We start from the raw sequence: 16,210 nt of genomic DNA, 5'->3' as shown, positions 1-16,210 counted from the left end.
CCCTTTGTCTCTGTTGCTATTGACAACCACCTTGTAACAGGGTGAGAGTCAGTCTGAAACAGCAGGGAGGAGCCTCAACGGATGGTGCTGCAGCCTTGAGGGTTCTCTGCTGGAGCCCAGCCTACCCACCAAACTCCAGAAATGGGACATAACAAATCTTGTTCAAGCCTATTGAATCAGGATTCTCCTACTTGTCTCCTACTTGTGAAGACATCTTAAGAAGTATGCTGGATTCTGTACAACTGAGGAAGTCTCAGCATAGATGCTTACTTTGATGGTAGAGGAAGGGAGAAAAAAGATTCACAGATTAGTAAACCAATATTTTGTTTAAGGATTTTATTTATTTATTTGAGAGACAGAGAGAGAGAGCACGACAGAGTGAGGGGCCAAGGGAAACGCAGACTCCCCACTGAGCAGGAAGCCTGATGCAGGACTTGAACCAGGACCCCAGGATCATGATCTGAGCTAAAGGCAGATGCTTAACTGACTGAGCCACCCAGGTGCCCCCGTATTTTGCATTCCCATTACATAGCTTAATATATTTTTCTTTTGTTCCTTTTAAAAGTGTGTAATAGGAAACCATAATTCAACTGGGTTTTATTTTGTTTTAATGTTTGGGAGCAGTGTCCCTTGAAGAAATTTAGAAAGGCAATAAATGTGTTTGCTATTCTTTAAAATGGAAAGACATCAGCCTGTGGTCTATGTATACAATGGAATATTACTCAGCCATTAGAAACGACAAATACCCACCATTTGCTTCCACGTGGATGGAACTGGAGGGTATTATGCTGAGTGAAATAAGTCAATCAGAGAAGAACAAACATTATATGGTCTCATTCATTTGGGGAATATAAAACATAGTGAAAGGGAATAAAGGGGAAAGGAGAGAAAATGAGTGGGAAATATCAGAAAGGGAGACAGAACATGGGAGACTCCTAACTCTGGGAAACGAACAAGGGGTGGTGGAAAGGGAGGTGGGTGAGGGTGGGGGTGGCTGGGTGACAGGCACCGAGGAGGGCACTTGATGGAATGAGCACTGGGTGTTATGCTATATGTTGGCAAATTGAACTCCAATTTAAAAATATATATATATATGTAAAAAAAAAAAAAAAAAAAGGAAAGACATCAGCTATTCTGTCCTAAACTGTTTTAAAATCAAAGCCAGTACGTCACTAAGTTGGTCCTGATGTGGGACAATAGTTTCCCTACTGTGGAAAAATACGAAGTTGTGTATGCACGTGTTGAAGGTGTGCTGGAGGAGTATACATACATATGGACGTGTGGGCCCGTGGGGAAGGGAGGAGCAGAGCAGAGTGTGGAGGAATCAGTTTGGCCTCAGAAATAGGAAACTTTGGCGAGAAGCTTCTGTGAAGGCCAAACACCATTGCGAGCAGTGAATAGCAACTACAGCTCACAGAGGGATTGAAAGTCAGCCTCTGATAAAGCGAAATAATGGAGGGAAGGGGATTTGACGCTCAAAAGTCACCAGGAGACTAGCAGAAACACGAGGAATAGAGCCCAGATGGCAAACCCTCATGCCGAACAGGTCTTTCGACTGTGGACAATCCTTCAGATGCCATCATGGCACAGGAACAGAGGGCCAGCCTTGCAAAAAGCATGGAAGAAAGATTATTGCAAACTAGAAAATACCACCAAAGGCAGTTTTTATGCTTGCTGTGATGTGATGAGGTCAGTCCAATCATGAGAAAAACATCATGACAAATGGCAATTAAGAGATGTTTTAAAAAGTATCTTGAGTACTAATCCTCAAAACAGTAAAGCCCTTAAAAACAAAGTTTGAGAAACCATCTAAACCAGAAGGAACCCAAGAAGAAATGACAAATAAATGTAGCATATTATCCTGGATGGAATTTTGGAACAGAAAAAAAAGGAATCAGGTAAAAACCAAGCAAGTATGAGTAAAGTATAGGCTTCAGTTAGTAATAATGTATCGGTATTGATTCATTAATTGTGATAAGTGCATTGTATGAATAGAAGGGATTAATAATAGGGGAAAATGAGTGTGGAGGGTATGAGAACTCTCTGTTACCTTTACAATGTTTCTATAAATCTAAAACCTTTCTAAAATAAAAAGTTCATTAGACAAAAAGCAAGCAAACAAAAACAAAGACAGGTTGAGAAGGAATAAATCCCAGTGAGTTTTTTGGAAATACTGTGTCAGTGTGTACCTGGTGCTTTAAATCTTGTTCTCTATTGTAATGATTTTCTTTTGCTAAAAGCATATGTACTAGTATATACTACTATATATTTAGATTCTTACCCTGATCTTTTTTTTTTAACAAATGACACTGATGGAAACTTCTTCCCTACCTGACCTGAATGTGATTTATACGTTCCAATGGATAGTGTAGTTATGAAAGCTACGCAACCAGAAACCGATGCTTAGCTCCCCGGTGGTCCTCAGCTGATGCGTTGGCATGTGACCTGTCCAGTAAATCAGACTCTATTAAAGGAGGCAGTTATTCCAAAAAGAAAAAGACAAAGGAAGGAAGGAGGAAAGCAAGTAGGGGAAAAGTAGGAAAGTTAGTTGTGAGAAGGAAGAGCTGAAGGCCTTTCAGGAATGAGGAGAAGAGGTCACAGGAGAAAAGCCCAGAAAGTAGGAGGATTTTTGTGTTATCTTGAGGATGCTGAGATTAATGAAATGCATGGAGCTTGCTCTGAACTGACTGCTCAGGAAACAGACACTATGTAAGCACAACATTCAACCTATTGTGTTTCTCACAGGTCATATGAAAAGGGTACTTAGTCATTTCATAGTTGAACAATGCTCTATTATCAAAATGAGGCTAGATTTAAACTATTAAATAACTGCATTTACCCAAAGCATTTATATATATGGCAAAGCTATTTAGGCCAATAGGTATAATTTTGAAAGGGATTATTATATTAATTATTTCACTTTTGTTATGAATGGCAGTGGGACAGTGAATACAGCAAAGCCAGCAACTGCTTGAATTCTAGGACATAGACCAATGCTCCAAAATGAAATCTTATTTTTCATTTATTCAACACGACTAATGTGGTCAGCATTGAACACAAATTTAGATACTATTCATGACTAACTGCTTTGTGATTTAAATAGGCAGAAACAAGCCTTTCCAGGAGAGAAAAGCAGATGCCAACCAGCAATAGACAGAAAGGTACTATTTTCTTCCCATGGTGTTATTTGCACAAAGCCCATCTTGGTGTATGTCTCCTAAGAGGCCTTGAGAGGTCAGCTGTCTTCAGACAATCAGTCTGGATTATGTCTCCTGACTCAACTGGAAAAGAATAAAGCTTTTCTTTTAATACCTAGAGAGAACCCTTGGTAAATTTGTAGGAAATACTGACTCCATGATGCACAAGTATCCACTGGAGTCAATCAAGCCTCCTGCTCCAGGTCAAGGGATTCCTGTAACATATGCTTCCTGTCTCATTTTCTCTGTCCTTCCAGCAGTTGTGGAAGAGAGGACTCTAATACAGAGTCCTCTCTGAGCTCATTCTGAGCTCATTCCAGGTGAGCTCAGAGTCACTTCTAATTGGGTGGTGTTTTCAAATGGTAGTATCTGTGTGTCACATGTGCTTAATATCAGTTGGTCTGTGTGTATTTTATCCATAGGGAATTAGCACAAGTCCCAATCTGGTAGGTTCAGAGTTCCCAAATCAACAAATGAGAGTCAAAAGGCCAAGGAAGTACTGGAGATTTGGACTGGGAATTTTAGTTCAATAATACTGAGTACTTACTATGTCCTATAGTAGTGAAAGAATCAGCAACCTAAAAATCTGAAAAATCCTAGCATGGAAGCCCATCTGGGAGAGCCTCACAGACTTTCTTGTGGCACACTGTGAGGCAGGAGCAGCAAAAATGACCTTTTGCACTCAAGAGGCATGGTGCTGTAGAGTTTCCAGAAGCCCTAGGTGGAGCAGTAGAGGGAGTGTATCAGGGACACAGTTTCAAAAGTTAATAGACTAGGGGCAGCTCCGGTGGCCCAGTGGTTTAGTGCTGCCTTTGGACCAGGGTATGATCCTGGAGACCCAGGATTGAGTCCCACATCAGGCTTCCTGCATGGAGCCTGCTTCTCCCTCTGCCTGTGTCTCTGCCTCTCTCTCTGTGTGTGTGTTTCCCATGGGTAAATAAATAAAATCTTAAAAAAAAAAAGTCAATAGACTAGAAAGGCCCTTAGGTTCAGGAAGAGGGAGAGACCAAAGTGACCCCTGTGAACTGATAACTACAGATTAGACAGGAAGAAGGAACCCCAGGGAAGACAGCATAGGTTGATGGTGACACCAAGGAAAGCATGATCAGACATTCTCCCTGACAACACAACAACATAATGCCTCCCAGCTTAGACAATTCCACAGAAAAGAATAGCTTGGCTCACATGGCTGAGCCTCATTTCTCTCACCCGGTGGAATAAGAAGCTGGCAGTTGCTCAGCTACGTATTCTGCATAAAAAGCCACCCCAAACTAGTAGCTTGAAGTAACACCAATTATTTCCCTTTTACCCCACACCTCCCTGAGAGTTAGCAGGGCTCAGCAAGGTGGTTTGCATTTGTGTCTCTCACGTAGTTGCAGACAGATGGTGGCTAGAGCTAGAGTCTGTGGAAGGCTGGCTCAGTCATGTGACTGGTACTCAGCCTGGAGGACTCCAATGACTATCAGCTGGAACAGTTGAAGCTCCGGTGGCATCTCTATCTCCACATGGTCTCTGAAGCACCAAAGCTTCATGGAAGCTGAAATGATAGAGAGAGGCAGAGGCTGTTCTGCTTTTAAGACTGGGGCTCAGAAGTCACACAGCATCTCACCTGCCATACCCTAATAATAACCAGTCACAAAAGCTTGCCTACTGCCACAAGGAGACAGAGACTCTAGCTCTTGATGAAAAAAGAGTAAGTCCTGATACTGCAAATGGAACCCAAAACATTGTTGCAGTCATTTTTATCAGATACATTTTGTCCAAAAAAGTTCACTTGGAGGAAAAAGAAATGTCTTGCAAATTCAAGGTGACATACTGAAATGTGTGTATATCACACTAGGAACCAGCTGAGGGACAGTAAGGCAGCAATGGGGTCAGTGACTTACGCAGGATCTGTCTTCCAGGTAATGTCAGAGCAAGCCCAAATCCCAGAGCTCTGAGCTCCAGCTTAGTTCTCTTTCTAGAATCTTCCCCACCAGGTTTCCCACTGACCTTCACAGGCTCATTTCCTAAGCAGAGCTGAGTGAGGAAGGACACATGGAGTTCTTGCTTTTACATACCCAGTGGGAGTGGCAGGAGAAATCTCTGCCAACAAGGGCCACCCTGCATTCCGATATGGAAGAGAGGGAAACACCACAAGGTCTTCCAAATGTGAAGAGAGCAAAGCTCCCTAGCAATGATGATCTAAACATTGCGGGGGAACCCACGGATCAGAACAGACACCACATAAACAACTCTTAACAACAGTATCATAGTGTTCCAAGTGGAAATTACCTTTGCCTCCCTTCTGAGCCACGTTAAGAAGATATCTTGCTCTGTTTAAACCCAAGACCACAGCTCAAGTGTTCATAGCTTTGGGCTAGAAACTTAAGTTTAAAAACCATTTGTTCTAGGGTAAAAAAAATATGTGATTTTCTATTTGCTGGCAAAAAAGATTGTCGAAGTTACTTCTTAAATACTTTTTAGAAGTTAAATCACTTCTGCTGAGGAAAAATGATGAGTCAATAGAAACTAAATCATGATCAGATGGATTAAATTGTTCTCAATAAAACAATTTTTTTAAAGGAAGGGCAAAGTGTTAAGGAGAATGGGTTTCCAGTAGATTTCATATTAACAACCACCACTTTTCTGTTGTTAAGTCTTATCCAGCCCGTTGTTATGGAAATACAGGATGTGGTCCCAAATGCAACAGCATAATTTCACTGGAGGATTAACCAACACGGCAGTGGAAACCTTAGCTAAAGTATGGCACTTTGGTATTCTGTTAAATGTGAGAAAGTATACAGTAGACAGGAAGGAATTTACATTAACATCTTACATTTCTAAAGCTTTGGTTCCAGTGGGGAAAATCTGTCTGCCTCTCCCTTCTAGATGGGCATCTGGTTGAACAATCAATCAGGACATCAGAGAATCCCAATGTTTTTCAAGTGAGAAAGGTCTTAGAAGAGATTGTGACCAAATGTCTCAGCTTATCGATGCTGCTGCTGAGGCTCTCAGAGGAAAAGAAACTCATTAACTTACAGCTGGTGAGGAAGGACTAGAACCCAGGACTACTGATTCCAAAGCCAATGCCCTGTGCACATAAACCCCCAAGTAAGCCTTGTAGAAATATTTTAGCAAAAGCCCACACCATAGTTAGAAACCAGAGACTGTGAGAGGAAAAAGGGATTTTCAGAGCCATCTGCTCTCTGCTTCTCCAGCATCTATCCTGCCTGCCCGCAACAGCCTATTTTTGTTGGAAGATACTCAGCTCCCCCATTTCAGGCCACAGGGCTAGATAGGGGGTTGCTACTATCCTAAGGAGTCCAGCACATAACCAGGTTAAGCCAATCACACATTGCAACCATATCCACTGTGACTAGTTCATAGACGGACACATCATGTGATCCGAACCAACAGGAAAGAATCCATTGTGTGGTTTTTGTTTGTTTGTTTTTTAACTCAAAAATATGTTTTCTTCTCTTCCCTTTTCAGCTTGAGAGGGAGAAAATATTAGACTTGAGGCACTGCAGCCATCTTCCTACAACTTGGATACTATGAGTGAAGTCAGGATATCACAAGGTAGAGAGAGAGACAAAATGGGAGAAATTGAATTCAACAGACATTGTTTAAACCCTGGATCCAGTCATGTCTGATTGGCACATGTTCTAATCATGTGCCTTTTAGTTACATGAGCCAGTAAAGTTCATTTAATCCCTCAAGAAAGTAGTTACTTTGGAAGGTGATCTCAGGAAACATCAGGAGAGTTGTGGAGAGAGGAAGCAGGGAAAAAAGAAAGCCAATAGAAAGTACACTATCTAGCAAGTTACCACTGTGGCCATGGTTGCCCGACCCTAGAGTAAACAGCACAGGTCCCTTCCCCAGATCTCCGGAGAGTTATCCCACCTAAGGATTAAGGGAGTTGGGGTATTTTTACACCAATCCTCGCAAGTCATTGTTTGAGGACTTGGAATTAGTTTGGGGGGCACCTCTGACACCTGTACACATGTGAGCAGAGCAGACTCAAGTAGCCAGAGAAACCCTCAGGAAAGAGATTCAGGCAGAGGTTCCGGCAACTGGAAGTTGGACTGGTATACACAGAAATGGGAATGGCCAAAGGGATATGGGGGAGGTGGGGCGGCCCTGAGGATGCCAGCCAATGCCCCATGTGCACAAAACCATAGACTGGATCCTAATATCCTGCTTCGAAGGCTGCTTGCTGACCAGGACCACACAATTGTACTTTACATTAGCAAGAAATAAACAGTTGTGCCAAGCCACCAAAATTTGGGGATTGTGTGCCACAGCAGGTAGCCTACCATGACTAATACAGGGGGAAAAGCAGGTATTTGTACCGCCAGCCACGCTCATGGCTTAAATCCTGGGATCAGTGGGTGACAGATGATGCAGCTAGATCACTACTGTGTTCATAAAAATCAGTGAGATGCCAGGTGAAGAGCTCTTGAGGCAACAAAGGCATGACAGGCAGGCAGACAGAAGAAAGAGCCTCTGGTTTATATCCCAGAGAAGCCCTGGCTCAGAAATACAGAGGATTCCTGAGCTTTGGCCTTTGGCTGCAGAAGAAGCTGTCTCTCTGAGAGAACAGATCTGATTAAATATTGCAGGCGCACAGACCCATCTATGATTGCAGAATGAAACTCCCCCAGGGGCAGAAACCAGCCCTGAATTTGTACCTAACTTCTAAGCATGGTTACAAGAGAGAGGGCATGATGTCATCTATGGCTGCTGCTCAAAAGAGAAGCCAGCCTCATGGTTACCGCCCCGGGGGCGGGGGAGGTGGGGTGGGGACAATGATGACAAGGGTGTTGGGAACTCGAAGTAGAGAAGAATCAGATGGGGGCTGAAGGGTTACCTAATACCATGACAAGCCATCAGCCTTCACAATAAAGATCATTAACATTTGTTAACCGCCCATCACTTACCAAACATGGTACTGTAATCCCATTTGGTCTCTGACAGTATCATCGCCCACATTTTTCAGATGAGAAAATTGAAGTTGGGGGGAGGAGAAGTCCCCTGTGCAAGGTCAAGAGCCAGGGAGTGACTGAGCTACCAGACACCACAAACAACACGTATGGCACCGCATCACGCCTCCTCCTCTGAGCTCTCTCTGCCTGGCACACCAGTGTAAGAAACAGAATGTATTGAGAATTTGTGAAGCTGGTAAACTTAAAATAAAATTGCATATTTATCTTAATTTTCCCAATATTCATTTACACATCTTATTTATATAAATAGTTACTCAAATTAATTTTATGTAAGCAGTTATCTAAACATTCCCTTCTAGTAACATATGTGCTATGCATAGACAAGGCATCTAAAAACACTGTATTGAAGGAATAAATGAAAGTACTACATGTATTTCGACGAAGATTTTTTTTCTCATTCTCCTATACAATTGGTGAGCTTTTACTGTCTTAATATCTTTGCTTTTTCAGTCCACTCCACTCTCTCCCTACCTCTTGTCCTTTTAATGCTGCAACAAGCAGCACATCTCACAAATCTTTCCCAGCAGCTGCAATGTTCAGGATCCCATTGCCGCCCCAGCCCCCATCCTGCAGTCCCCTCCTGCATGGCTGCTTTCTCCCTGAGGGACACCACCTTGCTGATCCTCCCTGATAAAAATGATCAACATTCTGTCAAATTTTACAATTCACAGAGGGACGCCTGCATGGCTCAGTGGCTGACCATCTGCCTTTGGCTCAGGGCGTGATCCCGGGGTCCAGGGATCGAGTCTGGCATCAGGCTCTCTGCAGGGAGCCTGCTTCTCCCTCTGCCTATGTCTCTGCCCCTGTGTGTGTGTGTGACTCTCATGAATGAATGAATAAATAAATGAAATAAATAAATAAACATATTTTAAATTTTACAATTCACAGAGCAATCTCTCCAAGATTAAGCCATTTGATTTCCACGGTAAACAGAGAGGAAAGCAAGACAGGTATCATTAACTCTTGTTTCAAATGAGAAGACCGAGGTTCGGATTTGCTCAGGATCATGCAACTAGCAGATGGACAAAGGAAGACTCACACCACGGTTTTCTCTCTGAAAACTTCACACTCCTTACAGCAGATGATGCTGCATCTATCCTCCTCCTGATTCTTGAGACAACTTGCCAAGTGACCACATACCAGCTCTGCCACCTTCCGCTACCACCATCTATGGCAGTAACAGGTAGGATCGCAATGGGGAGCCACCTTACCCCCCCTCTTCTAGGCAACAAGACTGTCATAGAGATAGCGAAGCAATGAGGGGGAGCTGGTGGCCAGAGTAGAGCCTGTGGGATCAGAAGCTGTACCTACAAGCAGTGCCAGCCCTTCCTCAGCTACTTACAATTACCTTCAGAGTCTGAGAAAAACTCCAGGCTCTTAAACATGTTGGAATTGGGGCACAAGAGCACTGGAACCCAGCTCTGCTGCTTCTGTCCCCTTGTGTGAAATTTAACCTCTCTGAACTCCCAAAATGGGGAAGAGAATATTAACATAGCATCTTTCAGCATCAGCCGAGGTAGGTAAAGTGTTTGGCATAAGATCTTAATAATAGAAGCTATCCATATTTATAACAAATTTAACTGTACGTGGTCATAATAATATACATAAAATATACGATAATAAATATAAGTCAACTGAGGATCATAAATAAGACATGAACAGCACAAGGAAACAAAAAACTACCCAAGGAAGTTTTGCAAATGATTCCTATTCCCTTCTTTTTTTTAAGATTTTATTTTTTTTGAGAGAGAGAGAAAGAAGAGAGAGAATGAGCAGTGGGGAAGGGCAGAGGGAGACAGAGAGAAGCAGACTCCTCACTGAGCAGGGAGCCCAATGCGGGACTCCATCCCAAGACCCTGAGCCAAAGGCAGATGCCCAACTGACCAAGCCACCCAGGCACCCCAGTTCCTATTTTCTGTATCACCTCACAAGCATCGAGTACTGGTCCAGCTTCATCCTGTCTGAAATTTTCTTATAAATAATGAGATGGGAGAAGCCTTCACCCAGCATCATTCTTGTGCGTGGAAGGAGCCAAGTAGAACAGACATGCCAAATGCACTGTAATCATGACTGCAAAACTGTGTTTAGGGACATGTTGAATTTGTTCTCTAATGAAGTAACTGCAGCACATCCTGAGTGTGGTGTTTGCTTGGGTGCCATTTGGAGAGAATGAGAGTCTCCCCAACATAGGGAGCTATGTGATTCTGGGGGAAGGTAAGTCTGGGGTTTCAAAGTAGCAGAGCATCTAGATCTGCACCACCCTGGAGAAACCTAGATTCTATTAAAATGTAAACCCTTCAAAAAATAAAAATATAAATAAATAAATAAATAAATAAATAAATAAATAAATAAATAAAATGTAAACCTTTCGAAGGATGCTGACAGTGTTCATCTGGCAGCCAGAGTTCTAGAGGCGGAGCTTTTTCAGGATGAAGAACCCAAGGACTTAGAAGGACTATGTAAAAAATAAATAAATTATGTGTCCATGGCAAGTTTATTATACAAATCTTAAAAATTTGACTTTGATAGCTAAGGGGAAAAAAAGCAAACCCTACTGGAAAATGAGAAAATTTGTTATTTCCAGAAATTAAATTATCCTTGCAGAAGTGTTCATTATCTTAATTAACATAATAGATATACTTTCTATTTATGGAAATAAGGATTCTCTGAACTAATGGAGAATTTATTGATTAATTCCATATGTACTAAGTGACTTCTCTCTTCTAGATGCTGTGCTAAGTTTTAAGAATAGATAAAGAAGAAGATCTAATTCATACTCTTATGGTCTAGTGAGGGGGCGGGGCATGCATTAAGGTTTGGCAAGTACTAGATGAAACCATGGCAGATTCTATTTTCTAAAAATGGTTATGACAACATCTCCTTTGTCATATGCTCTTCTAGAACCTTTTATTCCTCCATCAAGAGGTAGAGCCTAATTCCCCTGCCCCTAAATCTGAGCAGGCTGGTGACTCACTTCTAGCTAAGAGAATGCAACAAAAGTGACAACGTGACTTCCAAAGCTAAATCCCAATAGGCAATGTAACCTCTGCCTTGCCTTCTGGAGTAATCACTTTTGAAGACTTCAGTTGTCACATAAGCAGTCTGACTGCCCTGAGGATGTCATGCTGTGAAGAAGCCCAAACTAGCCTGTGCAGAGATACCAGATGGAGAGGCTCTGAGATCACATTAAAGGAGGGAGATGCTTGCAAGCTGACATGGTCCAACACTCTTCCTCTCTCTACAGCTGCAGCCACCATTTCGCTGTAACTCAGTGAGGACCCTAAGCTAGATGTACCCAGCTGGAGCCTTCCAGAATTCCTGACTCACTGAAGCCACATGAGGTAAGATGGTTGCTCTACCTCTACAGCATTGAGTTTCATGGTGATTTATCATGCAGAAATAGTACCTGGAATGGGGATCCCTTGAGATGGAACCCTACTCTCTCTGTTCACCAATGTTCAGTGTGGTGATTACAACACCTGGCACATAGTATTTCAGAAATATTTGTTGAGTTTTGGTAAGTAGAGGTAAATGTTAGGTATATTAGCAACATAAAGGAAAAATGAATAATGACATTGATGAATTAGGAAATGCTTCCCAGAGGAAGTGACAAATCAAGTGAATCTCAAGGGATGAATCAATATTGTTCAGTCAAACAACAGGATGGGAAGGGAATGCCAGGCAGAAGAGAGAGCAATTGCTAAGGCACAAAGGCATAGAATGGCTGGGTAGATTTAGGGAAGCATAGGTAATTCAGCAGGGCTGAAGTCGGGATGAAATGAAGGTAGGTGATGAGGAATGTGGCAGAGGAGATAGGCGGAAACAGATCAGGAGAGGCCTTGTATGCTCAGTGGGTCTCAGAGCCACAGACACAGCCCCACCACACCCTCTCCCCATTTCCAAACAGGAGGCCTTCTCAGGCCAGTGACACCTCTCCTCCATGTCTTCCACTGTGTCTATGCCTGGATTGGGTGTGTAGGTTTCTTCCCTTGACCTTGTGTTGCTAGATGGGTGAGAACTCTATGAAGTGACTCAGCTATAGACACGTTTCAAAGACCTTATCTGCTCCTCATTGAGCTGTATGCAGTTTTTCTAGAGGGTGACACAAATCCTTTCAGTTCTTGTATCTCCAAGCCTCTATGGATTATATGGAGAAACTACCCACCTTTCAGAGACACAAGCAGGGAAAGAAGACTCAGGGATACACTTGTGTCTAAGCTCTTTGCCTTTCCCACAGTTTTCCATATTTTTTCCCTCCAAGTCCAGGAACATCCTTATTTTAGTCTTGCCAAGGATAGCTTGCCTCTCCAGTTGATCTCTCAAACGTGTTGTTTGTACTCCTGGACTTTAGGCTTTGAACTGGAAAGTCATAACTAACTCCTTTGTTATCTGTGCTCTGCAGGGACATCTTTAAGACAGTGTATCAGTCAGTGCAGGCTGTGTAGTGCTGCAGGAATAAGTATCCCAACACTCAGTGACAAAACACAACCAATATCTCTCTGTCTCATCTGACCAGGAGGGTGCTCTACTCACCTGGCTACTCAGGACCCCAGGTAGACACAAGCTCCCTCTCAACATGTGCTTCCGCCATTACCCCATCAGGGTAAAGAGAAGGTGTGGGACTGTTCATTAGCTTTTAAAGCTTCTGCTCAAAAAACAAAACAAAACAAAACAAATATATACATACACACACACACACACACACACACACACATACATACACATCTCACCATTGGAACTAAAAAGCAAAGCTGTTATAGAAGTTACAGGAAAAGATCAAGGAAAAATAACCTTAGCTATTGTCTTAGTCTGCTTAGGCTACCATAACATAATTCCAGAGACTAGGTGGCTTAAACAACAGGATTTTATTTCTCACTGTCGGAGGCTGGAAGTCCAAGATCAAGGTACTAGCATGGTTGGCCTCTGATGAGGACTCCCTTCCTGGCTCATAGGTAGCCAGCTTCTCACTGTGTCTTTACATGACCTCTTTGTGCAAGGAAGGGGGTGGAGCTGAGGGGTCTATGTCTACAGCAGTCTAGACTTTGATGATATATATATATATATATATATATTTTGTTAGAAGCATCTCAATTTGAACCTCAGCCATGCTACAGCTGGTGTTCAGCAGTGGCAATGTTTGGGTACTTTTGTAAACCAGCAGGTCGACCTCAGGAGAAGCCAACCTTAAGTGAAATGATTCACATTCAAGCTTTGATCTCCTCTGAAAGGAGCAAGAGCAGGTTCAGTCCTAACCAACTGGGTTTAGAGATTGGGGAGGCAGAGAGTGATTCTTTCCCACCTGGCCCCAGAAACCATGGATTCATGGAGAAAACTATTTTCTTCTGCTCCTTGAATTCCTGGTGACCCATATATTATGTATAAGATCTTCTCCTCTCCCAGAAGATTTTGGCTCTTGGCTCTCCCTATAAGAGGAGAGGTAATGGATCTGGTTAGACCCATAAGGAAAGTATCATTACAACTGCGTGAGTTTTTCTGGGTCTCTCTCTATCTTCTCATCTGCCCTGTAGAGAAGACCCACTCCTGCTGGAAGATGTTTAGAGGTCCTATTTATGGCTGGATGTATATGTTCAACTCAGAGGAGAAAGTGTAAGAAACCCATTGGGTCCTTTGTCTGTATTGTACACTCCAAAATCTATCCTTACAACAATAATTCTAATCTTGTTGACTTGACTTTCATGGAAAATATCAATAGCCAAGCTTTACATAGTGCTCAGAATGTGCCAGACTCTGTTCCAAATGATTTACATATACTAATTTATTTAATCATCATAAAACCCTATAAGGTACATGGGAGGCCTCACAAAGATGTCCACACCCTGACCCCCAAAAGCAAAGACAATTGCTATGGTTACATGACAAAAGGAAAATTAAGGAATTAAGGTTGTGAATTGGCTGACCTTAAAATAAGATTACCCTGGATTTTCCACCTGGGCCCAGTGTACTCATAAGGGTACTTTAAAAAGGCAGAGGGGAGGCAGAAGTGTTCTCTGTGGAGTAAGGCAATATGAGAAAGGCTTGCTGGCTTTGAAAATGAAAGAAGGGGGGCACCCTGGATGGCTCAGTGGTTTAGCGCTGCCTTTGGCCTGGGTTGTGATCCTGGAGACCCGGGATCGAGTCCCACATCAGGTACCCTGCATGGAGTCTGCTTCTCCCTCTGCCTCTCTCTCTCTCTCTGTGTGTGTGTGTGTGTGTGTGTGTATCTCATAAATAAATAAAAATCTTTAAAAAAAATGGAGGAAGGGGCCAGCAGCCAAGGAGTATAGGTGTCCCCCAGAAGCTAGAAAAGTCAAGAAAATAGATTTTCCCCTAGAGCCTCCAGAAAGAAACACAGCCCTGCCAACACCTTGATTTTAACTCAGCAAGGCCCATTTCAGACCTCTGACTTCTGGAACTGCAGGATAATACACGTGTATTGTTTTTAACTCCCAAGGTTGTGGTAATTTGTTACGGCAGCAATAGGAAACGGACACAAGGCAGGTTCTGTCATTATCCCCACTAACCCCCAATGAAACTGAGGTGAGGAAATGTCTGTCCAAGATCACACTCAGGCCACCTGATCTGAAAGTCTGCCTTCTTGATCACTGTGCCAGCCGCCTTTCCAGTGCTTTCCTCAGATGGATTAGAAATGGATGGGAAGAGGGATGCAATCAATTAGTACCTTTACAAATCCCATTGGGGAGAGAAGACAATAACAAACATTCTGTAAGTATTTATAGCTCTGGGCATTTGGTAAGCATTCTCTTGTCTGACCCTAAGAACAACCGGATAGCAGACACAATCATTATTCCCATTTAGCAGATGGGACAATTGAGTTCTGCAGAGGGGAAGTGACTTGTCCAATGTCAGGAGATTAGTAAGTGATGGTAGTAGTTGCACCTGCTGGCTCAAAGACGAGCCAGTACGTGTATTGCTAAACTTGAAGAATCTACCTTTACAAGGCCTCCAAGAAACATGGATATATGCTGTCCTGCCTGGCCGCCCTGCTGACAAAATATCACAGAATTCAGGGAAGGGGGCATCTTCGGCTCTTCTGCATGGACAGAGCCCCATACTCTGAGAGCAATCCCTGCTCCTGTCACCAGGAGGCCAGGAATACCTGGAAGACATGGGGGTATGGCTGCTCTTACCTCCTTTGTGGTTACACATGAGCCATCCCCAGAGGTTTTCAGAAATACCTAGGGCATAGAGCTGAGCCTTTGGAGGAAAAGTGGGTGTAAGAATCAACAAAAATGAGATAGCATCTGTCCTGTGACTCTGTCTATATCCATAGTTGGTGATATTAGGAAAAGCAAGCTGTTGCTGTGCTATTCACAACAAAATCTCAATGACATAACAATAAGCCCTTATGTCTCACTTACGTGCCCAGAGTTGGGCTGATCCAGGCTGGGCCAAACTGGGCCTGGTCATTGGTCATGAGTCAGATCCAAGTCTGCACCACGTATTTCTCATTATTCTGGGCCCAGCAGGCTACCTGGGACACCTTGTCTTTTTCATATTAATAGTAAAGTTTGAGGACAAGGAGAAAACAGGGTGCCTCTTAAGGAGGAGGCTTGGAACTTGCATGTTGCAACTGCTACCCTCTTTGGCCATATCAAGTCATGTGGCTAAACCCATGAAGGGTTTATGCTGTGTGCATAAAGGCTGGCTCATTGCAAACTCATTATTTCTGAAAGAACTTCTGAGGTGTGCTGAGCTCAAAGAGAAAGGAGGGAAATTTGTTTTCAATTATCCTCTCAACTGAACACTAAACAAAACAGCAGAGAAAAGCTGAAGCTGTAAACCATATAGTTCTCACAATAAGATAAAAATATGATTTATGAAAGTTTACAAAGGTAGAAAGAGAGCCTGATCTTTTCTTTGAGAGGGAAAAAAAAAAGCAAATGACAGGTTTGGAGAACATGAACATATTAATTGTGTAGGGTTAAAAAATATGGTACTGGACATAAAATGTTGGATTTTCCAGTTTGCTGTAAGATATTAAAGGGTTCTCTTTCCTGACTCCCA

General features: G+C 42.8%; 1 long non-coding RNA gene across 12 annotated transcripts in view; it reads left to right on the top strand.

The window, feature by feature from the left end:
* Positions 1-43: 43 nt before the first annotated feature.
* Positions 44-16,210, top strand: part of LOC102154000 — a 62,778-nt gene continuing 46,611 nt past the window's right edge. For 6 of the 12 annotated variants that reach the window (XR_005376902.1, XR_005376901.1, XR_005376900.1 and 3 more), the window contains exons 1-5: positions 44-222; positions 6,672-6,758; positions 8,179-8,324; positions 9,074-9,368; positions 11,430-11,526. This is a non-coding gene — a long non-coding RNA (uncharacterized LOC102154000). Of the gene's footprint in view, positions 223-1,125; positions 1,899-3,103; positions 3,162-4,622; positions 4,891-6,671; positions 6,759-8,178; positions 8,325-9,073; positions 9,369-11,429; positions 11,527-13,713; positions 14,285-14,796; positions 16,206-16,210 lie in introns of those variants that run through there. The other 6 variants (XR_005376909.1, XR_005376911.1, XR_005376906.1 and 3 more) reach the window with 6 other exon arrangements.

Source organism: Canis lupus, chromosome 23, assembly GCF_011100685.1.
Source record: "Canis lupus familiaris isolate Mischka breed German Shepherd chromosome 23, alternate assembly UU_Cfam_GSD_1.0, whole genome shotgun sequence".
NCBI lineage: Eukaryota > Metazoa > Chordata > Mammalia > Carnivora > Canidae > Canis > Canis lupus.
The sequence above is the reverse complement of the archived record's forward strand: the minus strand, read 5'-3'. Positions and strand labels throughout refer to the sequence as shown.